Here is a 17,046-nt window from a genome sequence, read left to right as displayed (position 1 = left end):
TTTTCTTCAAGTCTACACATCATCTTGACATTGTTACTCTGAACTCCATTTCTCTCTCTCTTTTTTAAAGATTTTATTTATTTATTTGACAGAGAGAGACAGTCAACAAGAGAGGGAACACAAGCAGGGGGAGTGGGAGAGGAAGAAGCAGGCTCCTAGCGGAGGAACCTGATGTGGGGCTCGATCCCAGAACGCTGGGATCACGCCCTGAGCCGAAGGCAGACATTTAACGACTGTGCCACCCAGGTGCCCCTGAACTCCATTTCTGATAATTAGGTTATATCCATATCTATCATTTCTGTGGCAGAGGCCACAGACTCATTATCTTTTCTTTGCTGGGACTGATTTCTCCTTCTCGTCATTCTGATGAGGAGAGGTTGCGGGGTTGCCCAGAGCCCAAATTATTGACCAGGACCCAGGCACTGTGCACTTGTTTTATAGGGACCTTAGGGATGTCTGCTTCTTAATTTTTCAGCCTGCCTTCTGGCGGAGGGGCCTGCCGTGCTGATACTCAGGCAACCCTGTTTGGGTAGAGTCTCCCTCTCCCCTGCGAGGGGGGATGGGGATGGGCACAATGTGAGCTGCTATTTCCGGGCTTTTTTTCTCTGGCAGCTTTCCCTGGCGGTTTTCTGTGGCTGTTCTGAGAGTCAGAGCAGCAGTGGCCGAATCCTAGCCTCTGTCTCAGAACAGAGAGATCGCAGTCTTCTCTCCACTGAGCTCTCTTGGCCACTTTGACTCTGTTTCTTTTGGTGCTGCTAAAAACCCTGCAGAGTCCTGGGTTGTGCACCCCACAGCCAGTGTCCCAGCCCTCACTTCCAGGGCCAGCAGGTCTCTGTCCTTTGTATTTCTAACACCGCCAGACCCCCCCCCCCCAAGTTCTCACATGCGCTCCCAAGCTCTCTGTTTCAGTGTGGTTCACACACTCCAGAGCTCTGGTTTTCAGTCTGGATGCGCCCCTGCCTAGTTCCAGTGAGCGCTCTGGAGCTCCCGTTTTCCGTTTGGACTTGCACCCAGGCTCACGGTCTCCGTCTGTTCTTTCGCTGGTGCCCGTCCATGAGTCTGCCCACTCCCCAGTGCAGTTGGCTACCGCTTCCTGGTGCCTGAGCTCGGTGGCTCCCTCCCCCTTCCTTTTATCTTCTGATATCTGTGCAAGGACTCATGGCTCCCTGCTTAGTACCTCAATATTCAGCACTGGAGATGTTCATTTGTAGAGATCCAGATGTATCTTCTTGTGTCTCAGGCTGATTCTGTGGGTTTTCAGGATGGTCTGGTACATATCCAGCTCAACTCAGGGGGCCAGCTGAAAAAGGGGACCCCTACTCATCCTCCATCTTAATTCCTCCCCCCAAATAGATATTTATTTTAAGGAACTGGCTCTCGTGGAGGCTAGCAAATCCAAAATTTGCAGGGTGAGCCAGCAGGCTAGAGGCCCGGGAGAATGAAGGTGTAGGTCTCTCCTAACTTCTTGATAGTAAGGATCAATCACCTCAAGCCAGCACAGTAACTCCCTTCTTTGCCTGTTGATTCAGAGGCATGAGGAGCCTAAAGTGGTCAAGAAGCAGTATGAACTTCCAGCTCAATGGAATCATTGTTGTCTCTACTAGTGGAAGCATCTCTCCATTTGGAACTAAAACCTCTGGGACAATAGAACATAAGGTCTCAAGAAAAGAAACACAATTTTGATAGTGAGTAACTAGCAGTCACAGTGAGTGATGCCACTCCTATTATCACTCCTTGGTTCCTGGATCTGTGAATTCTAGATCCTGGAGAAGCAATACCATATATTTGAAGTTGATGCAGAGAATATACAGCCTTCTGGAGAATCTCGCCCCCAGCACTGCAAGGTACTACCACCTGGCTGGTACTGTAACTGAGTCTTATTATTTATTTATTTATTTATTTATTTATTTATTTATTTATTTTGAGAGAGATAGAGAGCATGCACAAGCAGGGTAGAGGGTCAGAGGGAGAGGGAGAAGCAGACTCCCTGCTGAGCAGGGAGCCCAATGTGGGGCTCTATCCCCAGACCCCAGGACCAAGACCTGAGCCAAAAACAGGCACTTAACTGAGTCACCCAAGTGCCCCTGTAACTGAGTCTAAATATTTTTTAGATTTTTTAATTTATTTAATTTAAATTCAATTAATTAACATATTGTGTTTTATTAGTTTCAGAGGTATCGTTTAATGATTCATCAGTTGCATATAACATCCAGTGTTCATTATGTCAAGTGTCCTCCTTAATGCCCATCACCCATTTACCCCATCCCCCCACCCACCTCCCCTCCAGCAGCCCTCATTTTGTCTCCAATAGTTAAAAGTCTCTTATGGTTTGTCTCCCTCTCTGATTTCATCTTATTTTATTTTTCCCTCTCTTCCCCTATATTCCTCTGTTTTGTTTCTTAAATACCACATATGAGTGAAATCATATGATAATTTTCTTTCCCTGATTGACTTGTTTCATTTAGCATAATACCCTCTTACCATTTGCAACAACATGGATGTAACTGAGTCTTTAAAAGGCCATTCTACCGTTATATCAAGACAGTGGCTTCAGGATGGTGGGGAACATGGTACCACCAGTGAATTCCATGATCATGGGCCTATTACCACACTTCATTTGCTATTAAGTGATTTTTTTTTAATCAGAAGCAATGCTATGTGGAATGCCATGAGAGTGGAATACATTCTTTAAGTTCATAGATGGTAGTTTTGGCAGAAGCACTGTGAGTTGGAAGGCAAATCCAGGTTTAGACTGTCTAGTTCAGTAAGAACAAAATAATTGTGCTTCCATGGTGAAAGGGGTCCAGTGTAATCAGCCTGCTACCAGTAGCTAATTAATCACCATGGAGAATAGTGCCATGCTGGGGACTTGTTGTTGGTCTTTACTGCTGGCATTGGAAACTCAGCAGCAGCTATAGCAAAGTCAGTATTGGTGAAATCCATGTTGCTGACCCCATGCAAAACTTCCATCCTTGCCACCGTGGTTACTTTTTTCTTGGTCCCGTTGAATAATGACAAGAGTGACTGGAAAAAGAGACCAGCTAGGATCTACAAAACAGATGAATTTATCTACCTGATTATTAAAATACTCATCTGCTGATGTCACCTTTTGGGGAACATTCACCTGGGAAACTAATGTTTTCACACTGTTCACCCATTTAGAGAGGTCAATCCACATACCATAACCTCAAATTTCTTTGCCACTAATTATCCAATCATGTTCCTTTCAAATCCTTCATCATCCATGCAAATCATGGACCATACCCCATCAGCATATAGTTGGACATCTAGCCATTTATTCTTTAAGCAAAGTACCAAGTGCAATGTTCAAAATTCTGTGCAGTGGGAAGATTTCCCTTTACCACTGTCCTTCAGGTATTTTCCAGAGAGGGACTTATAGTGCTTTAGCAGTCCACTTTGGGTTGGACCTACATATCATGCAGAACTATCTGTAAACCAGGATTTAGTTTTTTCTTCCTCTGTCAACTGATAGTAGGAAAACCCCCATGAAAACATAGGTAGAGGCTAAAATAGAGAAGGCAGTGTAGGAGGAGTGGAAACCATGGACATTTGAGTTACTTTCTTATGTAACTTACTTGTGCCTTCAAGGCCTGGCAGCATATATGCCCTTTCCATTTGATGATTTTATGCTGCTGTGCATGCTTAACTTTATGGCTTGATGGATCAGATACCAGCCAGTTCATGATGGGAAGCTCAAGTAACATGGTAATGTGGTGTCCTATTTTCAGGTGTTCAGTCTTTACTAAGATCCGGTAGCAGGCCAAGAACTGTTGCTCAAAAAGAAAGTAATTTGCAAAAAATGGCAAAGCTTTACTTCAAAATACTAAAGGTCTACACTGTGATTCACCTATGGAAGCCCCTCTAAATTTTAGTTGAATTTATTTCCTACACTTTGACATACCATGATAAACCAGCCAATGCCATAATAACTGTTCTAGTCAGACTATTTTGATTGTTGCTTTAACTCTGTTGCCCATTAAATTAACCACCCCCATCTTGCTTTTGGTGATCGAGTGCTACCACTTGGCCCCTACAAACCTGGGATCCAACTATTCCCATTGCATTTAGGTTTTCTAATTCAGTGACTGCAGTTTCCACTATAAGGTTTAGCCTACATAGAAGGGTAATCACAGAGCTCTTCAAGGATGCCAGGGCTCCCCTCCACAAATTTGTTTTTCATGGTTTTGGTGAAGAGCATGTATTCTGGATCTTTCCATGTTGGGTATGTAAGTTTTAAATGACACATGCCCTCTAACATTTCAATCTCCCTAAGCCTTTTATTCTCTTCTTCTACATTAAACCGAGGCAAGTCCAGCATTAATAACTCATCCACTGTGAGCACTCTTGTGGTCCATGTTTCAGGCAACCAACTATACAAACTGTTTGAGATTTTCTTACTCCCTGAGCTGCAACATTAAATACAGAATCTCTGCTTAGTGAGCTCATACCAGTAAATTGAGCCTGATCCTACTTTATTTTCTTTCCACCATTACCTCACACCACTAGTATCCATTCCAACATATGTTTCTTAAAGATTTTTTTTTTGAGAGAGAGAGAGCAGGGGGAAGGGGCAGAGGGAGTGAGAGAATCTCAAGCAGTCACCCTGGTGAACACAGAGCCTGATGCAGTGCTTGATCTCACAACACAGATCGTGACCTGAGTGGAAATCAAGAGTCAGAGCTTAACTGACTGAGCCACCCAGATGCCCCTGTTTCTTGAATTCCTGTCTGTATAATTTAGAACACTTAAGTAGTTATTTTGGAGTGTAATGCACCTCCTCATGGGTCACACACTGTACTGACACTTAAGTCTATTTGTAGATCTAGAAGCAAAGAAGGATGGGGGTTTGGGTTCTGAGAGGACTCAGCACCATGTTGAATGGCAATTGCCCCAGGGAAGATTATTATAGTTTTCTCAGGCAGTATAATAGGATTGAGAAGCCACTCTTATAGGATTAAGTGACTTCCACTGGGTGTGGAGAGGCCTCTTCCAACAGCAAAGACTCATCAGAATGTAGGGGTTTTCAATGTCTCTAACTTCACCAGAGTCTTCCCACAAGTCCCAATTACAGCTTTCAGGATCTTCTTTCTTCCCAATCAATGTCCTCACATTGACAATAAACATCCTACAAGGTTCAATTTGTATTGAAATTCATCCAGTAGGAAGATTATATTCTGGGTTTGATTTTCAGCAACATGTTTTTCCTTGCAGCTACAGGAGATAAGAATCCCCTTCAGGGTACACATAGAAGTTTTCAGGTCATTTATGCAGTGATTGGGCTGGTAATATGAATCCCTGAGTTTATCTTTTTCCTTTCTTTCCCTACTTTTCCAGCAACATTAAGAACAACTAGGCAATTTTATTCTATTAGTTTGCCAAAAATGATCCAAAGTATCATATACACAGTCACTCAAATCCCTACTTCTTTTAAGGGGCTGATTAGAAGTATCTAATGGTAATATTTTGTATATCTATATTGTCAGATCATGCCATGAACTATCAGTGCTCTCTTTACTACTAGAAATAGAGTCATTAGCACCTTTAAATCTAATCAGATTAGAGAGCCAATTCCAGAAACCCCAGAACTAAAAAACAAAAACAAACAAATAAACAAAAAAACTCATCCTTAAAATTCCATTCTTCTAAAACTATTCTGGATACCAAAATCTGTACTAGGGTTTTATAGGGAAACAACTAATATGATACATATATATCTGTATCTATCTATAGTTATATCTATATGTGTATATATATAGATAGATATAAATAATATAGATATAGATGTAAATATACATATAGGTATAGATGAAGAGAGATAGATTTATTGTAAGGAATTGGCTCATGTGATTATAGAGTTTGACAAGTCCCAACATCCGTAGTCAGCAATCTAGGGTCCCAGGAGAGTTGAAGATACAGTTTCAGTTTGAGTAGGAAGGCCTAAAAACCAGGAAAGCTGGTTGTGTATTTTCAGTCTGAACGCCAGCAGGCTCAAGAACCAGGAAGAGTCAATGTTTTAGTTTGAGTCCAAAAGCAGGAAAGAAACCAGCGTCCCAATTCAAAGGCAAATAAGCAGGAATTGTTCCCCCCTACTCACAAGAGGATCAGCTTTTTTGTTCTATTCAGGCTTTCAACTGATTAGATAAGGCCCACATATATTAGGGAGAGAAGTTTGCTTTATTCAGTCCCCCCATTCAAATGTTAATTTCATCCAGAAACACTCTAACAGACACATCCGGAGTTAATATTTGTCAAAATGTCTGGGAACTTCATACCCCAGTCATGTTGACATGTAATTTAACCACATATAGAGATAGAGATAGAGATGATAGAGATCGAGATATATGTTGGTTAATTCAATTTAGATTAAAAAAATATGAGAAATATAAAAAAATAAAAATGGTTAAGATGGTAAAAAGAAGAGATAGATAAATAGAGATATATCATATTTTTTTTTCTCTGAAGAACCCTGACTGATACAGCATTTGGTACTATAACAATTACCTACAATTGTGTAAGTAGCTTTGGAATTGAGTAATGAGTAGAGGCTAGAAGAATTTTAAGGTATATAGCATAAAAACTCTAGATTATATTGAAGAGACCACTGGTAGAAATAAGCTTGTTAAAGGCAATTCTGGTGAGAGCTCAGAAGGAAATGAAGGGTATGTAAAGAAAGCTTCTATAGGGGCGCCTGGGTGGCGCAGTCGTTAAGCGTCTGCCTTCGGCTCAGGGCATGATCCCAGCATTCTGGGATTGAGCCCCACGTCAGGCTCCTCTGCTAGGAGCCTGCTTCTTCCTCTCCCACTCCCCCTGCTTGTGTTCCCTCTCTCCCTGGCTGTCTCTCTCTGTCAAATTAATAAATAAAATCTTTAAAAAAAGAAAGCTTCTATAATCTTAGAGAATACATATAACACTGTGAACAGAATATTGGTTGACATAAGATGTTAAAAGAGTTTCTGGTGAGGTTTCAGAAGGAAATGAGGAGCCTGTTACTGGACAGTGGAGGAAAGATAATCCTTGTTGTAAAGTGGCAAAAAACAAAAACAAAAACAAAAAAACTTGGCTTAGTTGATGATAGAGATGATAGAGATCTGCTCTGCTGTGGGGTGGAAGGTAGAACCTGTAAATGACAAACTTGGGGATTTAGCTGAGATTTCCAGACAAAGTGTGAAATGTGCAGCCTGGTTTCTCCTAGTACTTAACAATAAAATGAGAGAATAATGAGATAAATTGAGGATGAAACAGTTAAGCAAATAAGAATCAGAACTTGATGATTTGGAAAATTCTTAGCATGTCCAGATAGCATGCTCTGGGCCAAAAGTGTGGCTGCACAAACTTTTGCTGAAGAGCTTAGGCCTGTGACTCATGGATACAATCAACTATCTTAGTGGAAGCCAGGAAGAGCAGTGGAGTAGGAAGGATCTGTGCAGAATTCTATTGTATAATGGCATAGATCCCATTGACATACATGAGAGGCTGACATGGTTTTTGATAATGTTATACCAAGAGAAACACTATAAGCTCAGACTAAAGTGAACAGAGAGAGGATTAAATGTTGAAAAGCTCTCAGACTTCAGGAATTCTACAGGCAGGAAATATACTCATAGAACAACTCCAATAGAAACATGAGCTGTCCTTCAAGGAAAAAAAAATGACTACAAGGGCAAATCCATGAATGCATAGGCAGGGAAGCTGGAGAAATGGGAACAGAGGCAGGGGCTGACAGAGCCTCCTTGGGCCCAAGGGGATTATTTTCAGGACATGAAAGCTAACAGACTTTTCCCTTTTTGGTTTCAAATTTGCTTGACATCAGTGACCCTTTTACTTCTAATTTCTCCCTTCCATAATGGGAATGTCTATTCCATGCCTGTCTTCTCATTGCATTATGAAAACTATTTTTTTTTTCTGTTTCACAGGTCCACAGATGATGAGGAATTTTGTCTCAGGGTGAATCATACCCAGAGTCTCACCCATATCTGATGTAAAGTAAATAATGAGATATGAAACTTTTTGAGTTGATGATATTTATTTTTTTATTTCAAGTTTTTATTTAAATTCAAGTTAGTTAACATATATGGTAAAATTGGTTTCAGGTGTAGAATTTAATGATTCATCACTTTTATATAATACCCAGTGATCATCACAACAAGTGCCCTCCTGAACACCCACCACCCATTTGGACCATCCCCTGTTCACCTCCCTCCAACAACCCTATAGTTTGAGTCTCTGTAGTTGAGAGTCTCTTATGGTTTACTTCCCTCTCTTTTTTTGAGTTGTTGACATTTAGATGAAATTTTGGATTTAGAGTTAATGCCAGAATGGATTAAGACAGTCAGGATGAAGTGAATGTATTTTGCACATGGGACAGATGTAAAGTTGGGGAGGCAGAGGGCAGATTGTACAAGGATGAACAGTATCCTTCCAAAATTCATATGTACCTGGAACCTCAGAATGTGACCTTGCTTGGAAATAGTTTCATAGATGTAATCAAGTTAAGATGAGATCATACCGGATTTGGGTGGGCACTGAATCCAAAGCCTAGCATCCTAATAAGAAGACAAACACAGAAAAACACATAGGGAATAAATCCATGTGAAGACTGAGTCAGAAATTTGAGTAATGTTGCCACAAACCAAGGGACCACAAAGATTATTGGGAAGCACCAATGCTTGGAGGAGGCAAAGATGGAGCCTAGAGCCTTGAGGAGAAAAAGGGATCATGCTGACACCTTGACTTCAGACTTCTTGCTTCCAGAACTGTGAGAAAATAAAGTCCTATTGTTTTAAGCCACTCAGTTTGGTGAAATTTGTTATAGCAGCTATAAAAAAGAACTTAAAAAACAAGGTGTAAGTCTGTAAAGTACTTCACATTAACAATTTTACTCAAATAGCATTTTTTTTCAGTGGCGAGCACACACACACATATGTAATTGATTCTGATTTCAGATTAATATGTATACACATATAGATGATAAAGATATAGATGGTTATGTAGATATAGATTATGGTAGATGTAGCTATAGATGATGGTAAGATACAGATGATTATATAGGTATTTTTTATTCAAGTATAATTAACATACAGTGTCGTGCTAGTTTCAGGTGTACAATATAATTCAACAAATCTATATATTACTCCATGATCATCACAATAAATGTACTCGTGATCCCCTTTTATCTACTTCTCTCTCCCATCTACCTCCCCTCTGGCAAACATCATTTTGTTCTCTATATTTAAGAGTTTGTGGTTTTTTCTCTTACACTGTTGGTGGGAATGCAAGCTGGTACATATGGTTTCACTCATGTGGAATAAAAGAAATAGTGCCGAGGATCATACAGGAAGGGAGGGAAAACTGAATGGGAAGAAATCAGAGAAGGAGAAAAACCATGAGAGACTCTTAACTATAAAAAACAAACTGAGGGTTGCTGGAGGGGTGGTGGGCGGGGAGATGAGGTAACTGGGTGACATGCTTCAAGGAGGGCATATGATGTGACGAGCACTGAGTGTTATATGCAACTGACGAATTATTGAACTCTGCATCTGAAACTAATAATGTACTATATGTTGGCTAACTGAATTTAAGTTAAAAAAAGAAAGATACTACCAATGGAAAAAAAAGGGTTTTGTTTTGTCTTGTTTTGCTTGTCGTTTTTCTTCTTTGTTTGTTTTGTTTCTTAAATTCCACATATGAGTGAAACCATATGGTCCTTGTCTTTCTCTGGCTGACTTACTCCACTTAGCATTAAGTTATAGATATATCTTAATCTGAAATCAGAATCACTTAATCCATAAAACATGACCTTCCATTTCTCACTTAGTTTCTCGGAAATGTAATGATTGCCACAAAAAAAATTATTGGCTTCTCACCTTTTCAGAGAGGATAAGAGAATACAAACTTTCTGTGAGCGAAATAAGTTTATTTTACAAAGAGCAATAGAGAAAATGTCCTAGGATATCATGAAGTATTTGTAATTTTACTACCTGCATTCAAAATACAAATCTGAACAGTCTTTCTTTTCCCTTTTTCCTCTACCCTCTTCCCATATTGTCTGGGTTTATTACTGAAGTATAAGTTTTTAAGACTGTGAAGTGTGAATTGTGAGTGGGAGTAGGGAGGACCAGGTGTTCTACACTCTTCAAATGTATCAGTGTCCTAAAAGACACAGAAAGTGTATACCAATGTTCCAGACTCAAGGAGACTAAATGTACACCATAACTAAAAGCAATATACACCTGCTTATAGATTGGATCCTGTACTAGATGGTTTTAAAAATAAGTTTTAAGGAAACTATTTGTCAATTAACAAAACTGAAATACAGATATTAAAATATGGTATTAATGTTAAATTTAATGCCTATATATACTAGACATATTCCTGGTTTCCTTCCTTCTGTTCTCCTTCCTTTCCTGACAGTTGTTAAAAAATTAAAGTGGTTTTAGCTCCAAATTGAATTCTTGAAGTCTTCAATTCTTCACAAAAATAAATTAACCAAAATGTTATGAAAAGTTACTTTAAAAATTTATAAAATCTCTAAAAAATTTATACAAGTATTTCTTAACTTTTTATATAAAATTATTTCCAGCAGTGCCAGTACCAGTGACTGAGGGCCTTGAATACAGACCTCCTCAAGGGGCCATGGACCAAAGAGGAGGACCAAAAGTTCATCAAACTGGTTAAGAAGTATGGTACCAAGCAGTGGACACTGATTTCCAAGTACCTGAAGCTGTCTGGGGAAGCAGGACTGTGAGCACTGGCATAACTACCTCAACCCCGAGGTGAAGAAGTCCTGCTGGACTGAGGAGGAGGACTGAATCATCTTTAAGCCCACAAGATGCTGAGCAACTGCTGGGATGAGATCACCAAGATGATGCCAGGAAGGACAGACAATGCTGTGAAGAATCACTGGAACTCCACCATCAAAAGAAAGGTGGACATGGGTGGCTTCCTGAGTACCAACCCCATGGAAAGCCAGGAAAGTTGGCCCCCATCACTTCCTGCCATAAAAGAAGAGGAAAGCATTGAGGAGGAGGCCACAGCAGCCACCACTTTGAACAGCAGGGAGCTGTCCCATGGACCTGGATGGACACAACACCAGAGCCCTTGGATGACTTCCCCAAGTGTGAAGACCAGGAAAGCTCCTCACTGGAAACCAGCCTGCCCTGTAAGTGAGTGGTGGAGACTGAAAACCTCCTCATCCCTACCATAGAAAGCCCTAGACTTGATGGAGTCAGACCCTGATGCTTGGTGCAACATGAGTAAATTTGACCTTCTCAAGGAGATGTCCACAGAGGGTAGTATCAGCAACAGCCCAGTACAGCCACAACCAACACAGTAGCAGCAGGAACTACCACCCTGCTAGCCTGTTGCCCCAGTGCCCAGTGTGACAGAGTACTGCCTGGATGACCACACCATCTCAGACCTGAGCTAGAGCAGTTGGCTGATCCCCATTTCCCTGAGCACTGAAATGAGGGGAAGGGCTTGGGCATCAGTGCCTCGCCTTCAGCATTGAAGTGGTGAAAGAAGAGGCATGTCACCCTGTCCCCTGTCACGGAGAACAGAGCCAGTTGCTCTTCCTGGACTTCTGTGATAGCCTCACCCTCAAGAACACATACATTAAGATCCTGCCTTTCTCACCCTTCCAGTTTCTGAACTTCTGAAACAAACAAGACACCCTGGAGCTAGAGAGCCCCTCACTGACATCCACCCCAGTGTACAGCCAGAAGGTGGTGGTCACCACTCCCCTGCATTAAGATAAGATGCCCCCGTACCCAAAACACACTGTGTTTGTAACCCCAGATCAGAAGTACTCCATGGACAACACTTCACACATGCCAACCCCATTCAAGAATGCCCTGGAGACCACTAAAGTCCCTGCTCCAGGCTCCAAACCTGGAGAAGGACTTGAAAGAGGACTCTGAGGCCAGCACTGTGCTCATCATTGAGGACAAAGTGAGGCCTGAGAAGCAGAGGAGGATGGCTGGGCTGCAGTGGAGCCCCATCAAGAAGGTCTGCAAGTCCCTGGCTCTTGAAAAAGTGGATGAGGATATGATGGTGATGTCCATGCTGCCCAAGCCAACAAATGTGCTGTCAATCTCCTCCTGTCTCACCATGCCAGGCATCAAAGAGGACAACAGCCTACTCAGCAAGGGCTTCCTGCAGGCCAAGCCTAAGAAGCTGGTGGCAGCTCAGAATCCCTGAAGCCACATTCAACTCCTGCTCCTATGACCAGCACCTGGAAGATGACAGTCTTCTGGGGGGACAAGGGACCTGCTTGTCATGAAAGAGAAAGCCCAGCAGCACCTGGGCCACTTGAAGTCCAGCAACATGTCCCAGACCTTCATCTGTCCTAGGAGTTTGGTGGTCACAAGCTCATTCTTATGTTTTCAGGGGTCTGGGGCACCAAGGTTGGCTGTGAGTTTGAGAATCACACTCCGATGACCACCTGCAGGGAGCCTTCTGCCACCAGCCCCTCCCCAGACTGCTCAGGTAGAGGCAGAGCAGGGCCACCCACTGTCCTACCCCTGAGTCCAGCTGCGGCTCCTGGCAGTTTCTGGTGCTAACAGAGCAAAGTCCCACATCTGGACCTGCCTGGACTTCTCCCAGTGCCACAGGGGGTCCTATTAGCTTCTTCCAAGCCCTGGTCAGGCCTGGCTTCATCTCAAACCCCTGCTTAGGACAGGAGTTGTGGCCAGCATGCTCCTTCTCTCAACCTGTTAGTACATTTTCTTGAAAGAATAAAATTGCCTTTCTCCTTGAAAAAAATTATAGAGGCATTGTATCAGTGTTAAATTTATTAGAGTTAATGATATAAGAAAATGTCTTTCTTAGGAAATTGACACAGAATTATCTGGGAGTAACGGGCTGTGGTGTATGTAGCTTACTCTTAAGTGTATATATAATGAGAGAGAGGAATCAGTATAAACCTAATGAAGTAAAATGTTAAGGGAAGATGAATCTGGATGAGGGAGGGGTGGAACTGAATTTATTGAACTGTTCTTATTTATTTGGGTAACTGTTGGCAGTGGGTGGTGCTTATGACCCTACTTCCTTGCCCAGACCCTGAGACCTGGGTGAAGTTGGCAGTCCCTTCCCCTCCCCCAGCCCCACTCCCTCTCCCCTCCTCCAAACCTTTTACTCCTTCCACCTGCTTCACCCCCTTAACCTCCTTTGCCCTCTCACCCCTCTATCATAAAACCCCCACCCTTAGACCCCTTGGGAAAGCACCTTGGTGACTGTAACACATCATCACTGTGGCCCCTGAACCTCACAGAGTGCAAACTTGCCTGTCACTGGGATCCCCAATGTGGGTGGCAGAGGAGAATGGCCAAGTCAGGTGGCCTCAGGTGGGACTGGTGGTGTCTCAGGGCCGAGGACCCAATGTCTCAGGGTGGCAAGGCCTCCAGGTGGCATAGTCTCCAGCTCTGGATAACAGGGAGGTGGCAGCAGTGGTATAAGCCATGGGTGTCCAGTTCTGACCAAGTGCCTGACTCACCCCTTCTTTAGTCCCCCTCTCTGCCAACATCTCCCTCTCCTGACACCCCCTTCTACACTGTAGCTGTCCTTCAGTCCATTCATCTGTCAGTGTGGTCAGTCTTCATTCCTTCTACCTGTCATCAGGCCCTGCATTTGGATTGGCCATGTGTTGCAGATGATGGCCCTAAAATGCATCCACTAGGAGCTCCTCAACCTGTCCTTCTACCCCTTCTTCCAGTACTCAGCAGAGCCTGTGGGAGACAGTATGTTCCACTGGCAGGCAAACATAATGTGACCCAATGACAGCCCCTACCAGGGAGGGGTCTATTTCCTAATGATCCAATTTCAATCTGATTACCCCTTCAAACAACAAAGCCCTTATTCACCACCCGGATTTACCATCTGAACATTAACAGAAACAGAAGGATCTTTCTGGACATTCTTAGATCCAAGCAATTTTCAGCACTGACCATTCCAAAGTGTTGTTATCCATTTGTTCCATATTGTGTAACCCCAACCCCAATGGTACTTTGATTCCTGAAAGTATGAAGAATTACACAAAGGAAAGGTGGAAATTTGACAGAATAGCCCAAATATAGACTCAGAAATACAGTCATGGAATCTTTAAATAAATGAAAATCCCATCAGAGGCAGACAAATACCATATGATTTCACTCCTATGTGGAATTAAAGAAACAAAACAAATGAACAAAGGAAAAATAAAAAGAGAGAGAGACGCACCAAATAAACAGACTCTTAACTATAGAGAACACACAGATGGTTATCAGAGGGGAAGGCGGAAGAGGGGATGGGTGAAATATATGATGAGGATTAAGAGAACACTTATCTTGGGGCGCCTGGGTAGCACAGTCATTAAGCGTCTGCCTTCGGCTCAGGGCGTGATCGTGGCGTTCCAGAATCGAGTCCCACATCGGGCTCCTCCGCTGGGAGCCTGCTTCTTCCTTTTCCACTCCCTTGCTGTGTTCCCTCTCTTGCTGGCTGTCTCTCTGTAACATAAATAATAAATTTTAAAAAATCTTAAAAAAAAAGAGAACACTTATCTTGATGAGTACTGAGTAACATGTGAAACTGTCGAATCACCGTATTATACACCTGAAACTAATATAACACTGTATTTTAACAACACTGGAAATATTATTTTTTAAATAATTAAGAAGAAAAAAGAAAAGAAAAAAAGACATAGCTGGTTTTATGCAAGTCAATTTTTTTCATGATAATTTTAGTAGAATTAAAAAAAAAACTCAGTGGGGGTGCCTGGGTAATGCAGTCAGTTGAGCAGTCGACTTTGGTTTCAGCTCAGGTCATGATCTCAGGGCTGTGAGATCACACCTCATGTCAGGCTCTGCTCTCAGCATGAGTCTGCTTAAGACCCTCTCCCTCTCTCTCTACTCCGCCCCCCATCTCTCTCTCAAATAAACCAAATCTTTTTTTAAAAATAAAAAATAGAGGGGCACCTGGGTGGTTCAGTCGGTTAAGCATCTGCCTTCAGCTCAGGTCATGACCCCAGGAGGCTGGAATCAGTCTTGAGTCAGGCTCCCTGCTCAGCGGAGAGTCTGCTTCTCTTTCTCCTTTTGCTGCTCCCCCTGCTTGTGCTAGCTCTCTCTCTCTCTCTCTCTCTCTGTCAAATAAATAAATAAAATCTTTAAAAAATAAAATAAAAATAGAGAAGGGGCAAGATGGCAGAGGAGTAGGGGACCCCATTTAAACTGGTCCCCTGAATTTAGCTGGATATATATCAAACCATTTTGAACCCCCATGAAATCAGCCTGAGATGGAAGAATGTATATCTGGATCTCTACAAGCAGAAAGGCACAGCTTTTTGCAAGGCAGGTAGGGCAGAGTCATGAATCTGCAGGGAGCTGTTGGAAGATTAACAGAAGGGGGAGGGAGCTGCCATAAACTGGCGTTTTGAAAGTGATATAATACCAGAGCGCAAAATCGGGAGTCTTTGGAAATCTGCTCTTGTGAGAGACATTCCTCTCTGAAAGGGGCTCTGGAAATGAAAAGGCAGAATTCTAGGTAGGTCACTGTGGTCTCAAGATACAGGGGACCACAGAGCAAAAGGAGATTCCTGAAATGGTGGAGGGCCTGAGTGTTGGAGCCAGGAAGCAGGTCTTGGTCAGCGAAAGCAGGAGGGAACTCACAACTAGGATCACCAGAAACGTTGAACCAAGCAGGACAATAGCCACTCTTTCCTTAGGCATCTTGAAAAAATCTGAAAACAGGGCCCACGAAAGGGTAAAAGCTCACAAAGCAGTAGTGGCTGGGAAGGGGCTTTAGGGTGGAACCGGACCAGATTCCGCAGCCACCGGGAAGTTTGCAAACCCACAGCCACAGGGGATTTTAAAAGCACAAAAGGCAGAAACAATCCCCGGCCCCTGAAAACACTTAGGAGAGTAGCTGTAGGCATGCACCACGGGAAGCTGCAGTTTTCATCCGCAAAAGCAGAAGTGGAGACTTTCAGTCCTGCAGAGTGTATTAAAGAGGGCAAACTGCAAATTTTTTGCTCTGGACCAGAGGTTTGGCTATGGCCAGTTTTAGCTCTGACCCCCTAAAGAGGTGCTCAAATGCCTGAAACAACAAAAGCGAAACAGAGGTGTGGTTTCCACTAAGCCCATCCCCCTGCACCTCTGGAGGCTGTGGTATTCAGCAGCGCAAGCAAGAGTGGAGACTTTCTGTCCTTCAGAGTTTATTAAAGAGGGCAAACTGCAAACTTTCTACTCTGGGCCAGAACTTTGGCTGCGGACATTTTTGCTCTGATCCCCTGAAGAGGCTTGGAAAGGCCCCACAGTGAAAAGCAACCCAGAAGATCGGTTTCCACTGAGCCCATCCCCCAGACAGGGGGTGGGACAATTCCCCACAGGCAGGATTACCTGAGAAACAGAGCGGCAGACCCCTCCCCCAGAAGACTGGAAGAACAGGTGGATGACAATTCTCTGGATCCTATAAGACTGTAAAATCCAAACACAAGGGGAAAATTGTATATTGAGCCAGGTGTGGCCTCACAACTTGTTTACTTTTCATATATAATTTTCCTTTCCTTTTGTTTGTTTGTTTCTTTTTTTAAAATTCACTCATGTCATTATCCCCTGCCATAGTTTTCCTTATACCTTCTCCTCATTTCAGCTAGATATCTATTATACCAACTCATTTTTGCATAGGCGCTTTTTAACTTGTATTTTTACACACTTGTATTTTTTAGTTATATGTTTTATTTAAGGCCATTTTTCACTCTACTCAGTTTTACCTTTATATATATATAAGTTTTACTTCCCTAGTGATTTTGGGATGTAGTGTCCTCTAACACACAGACCAAAATACACCCAGGAACAACTGAAACTCCCTCTTTTGTCCACACTGAGAGATAATAGCCCCCCTTATCATCCCCCCCTTTCCCTTTATTTTTTTTCCCTTTTTTCCCAACTTTTTAAATTTTATTCTTGTGTTTCATATTGGCTTTCTTTGTTCAGTGGTGACATCTGACCATCCCAAATTCTGCTAGGGTGCATCTGGCTTGAGTCGAGCTTAGTATTT

At 42.6% G+C, this 17,046-nt stretch overlaps 2 pseudogenes; both read left to right on the top strand.

Moving 5' to 3' along the window:
- Positions 1-5,216: 5,216 nt before the first annotated feature.
- LOC113242140 (myb-related protein B-like) lies at positions 5,217-12,456 on the top strand (annotated as a pseudogene).
- A 1,213-nt stretch (positions 12,457-13,669) lies between these two features.
- LOC113242139 (ubiquitin-conjugating enzyme E2 D2-like) lies at positions 13,670-14,123 on the top strand (annotated as a pseudogene).
- Positions 14,124-17,046: the final 2,923 nt, after the last annotated feature.

The sequence above is a fragment of the Ursus arctos genome, chromosome X (genome assembly GCF_023065955.2).
Source record: "Ursus arctos isolate Adak ecotype North America chromosome X, UrsArc2.0, whole genome shotgun sequence".
Classification (NCBI taxonomy): domain Eukaryota; kingdom Metazoa; phylum Chordata; class Mammalia; order Carnivora; family Ursidae; genus Ursus; species Ursus arctos.
This window is presented reverse-complemented; position numbering and strand designations above follow the sequence as displayed.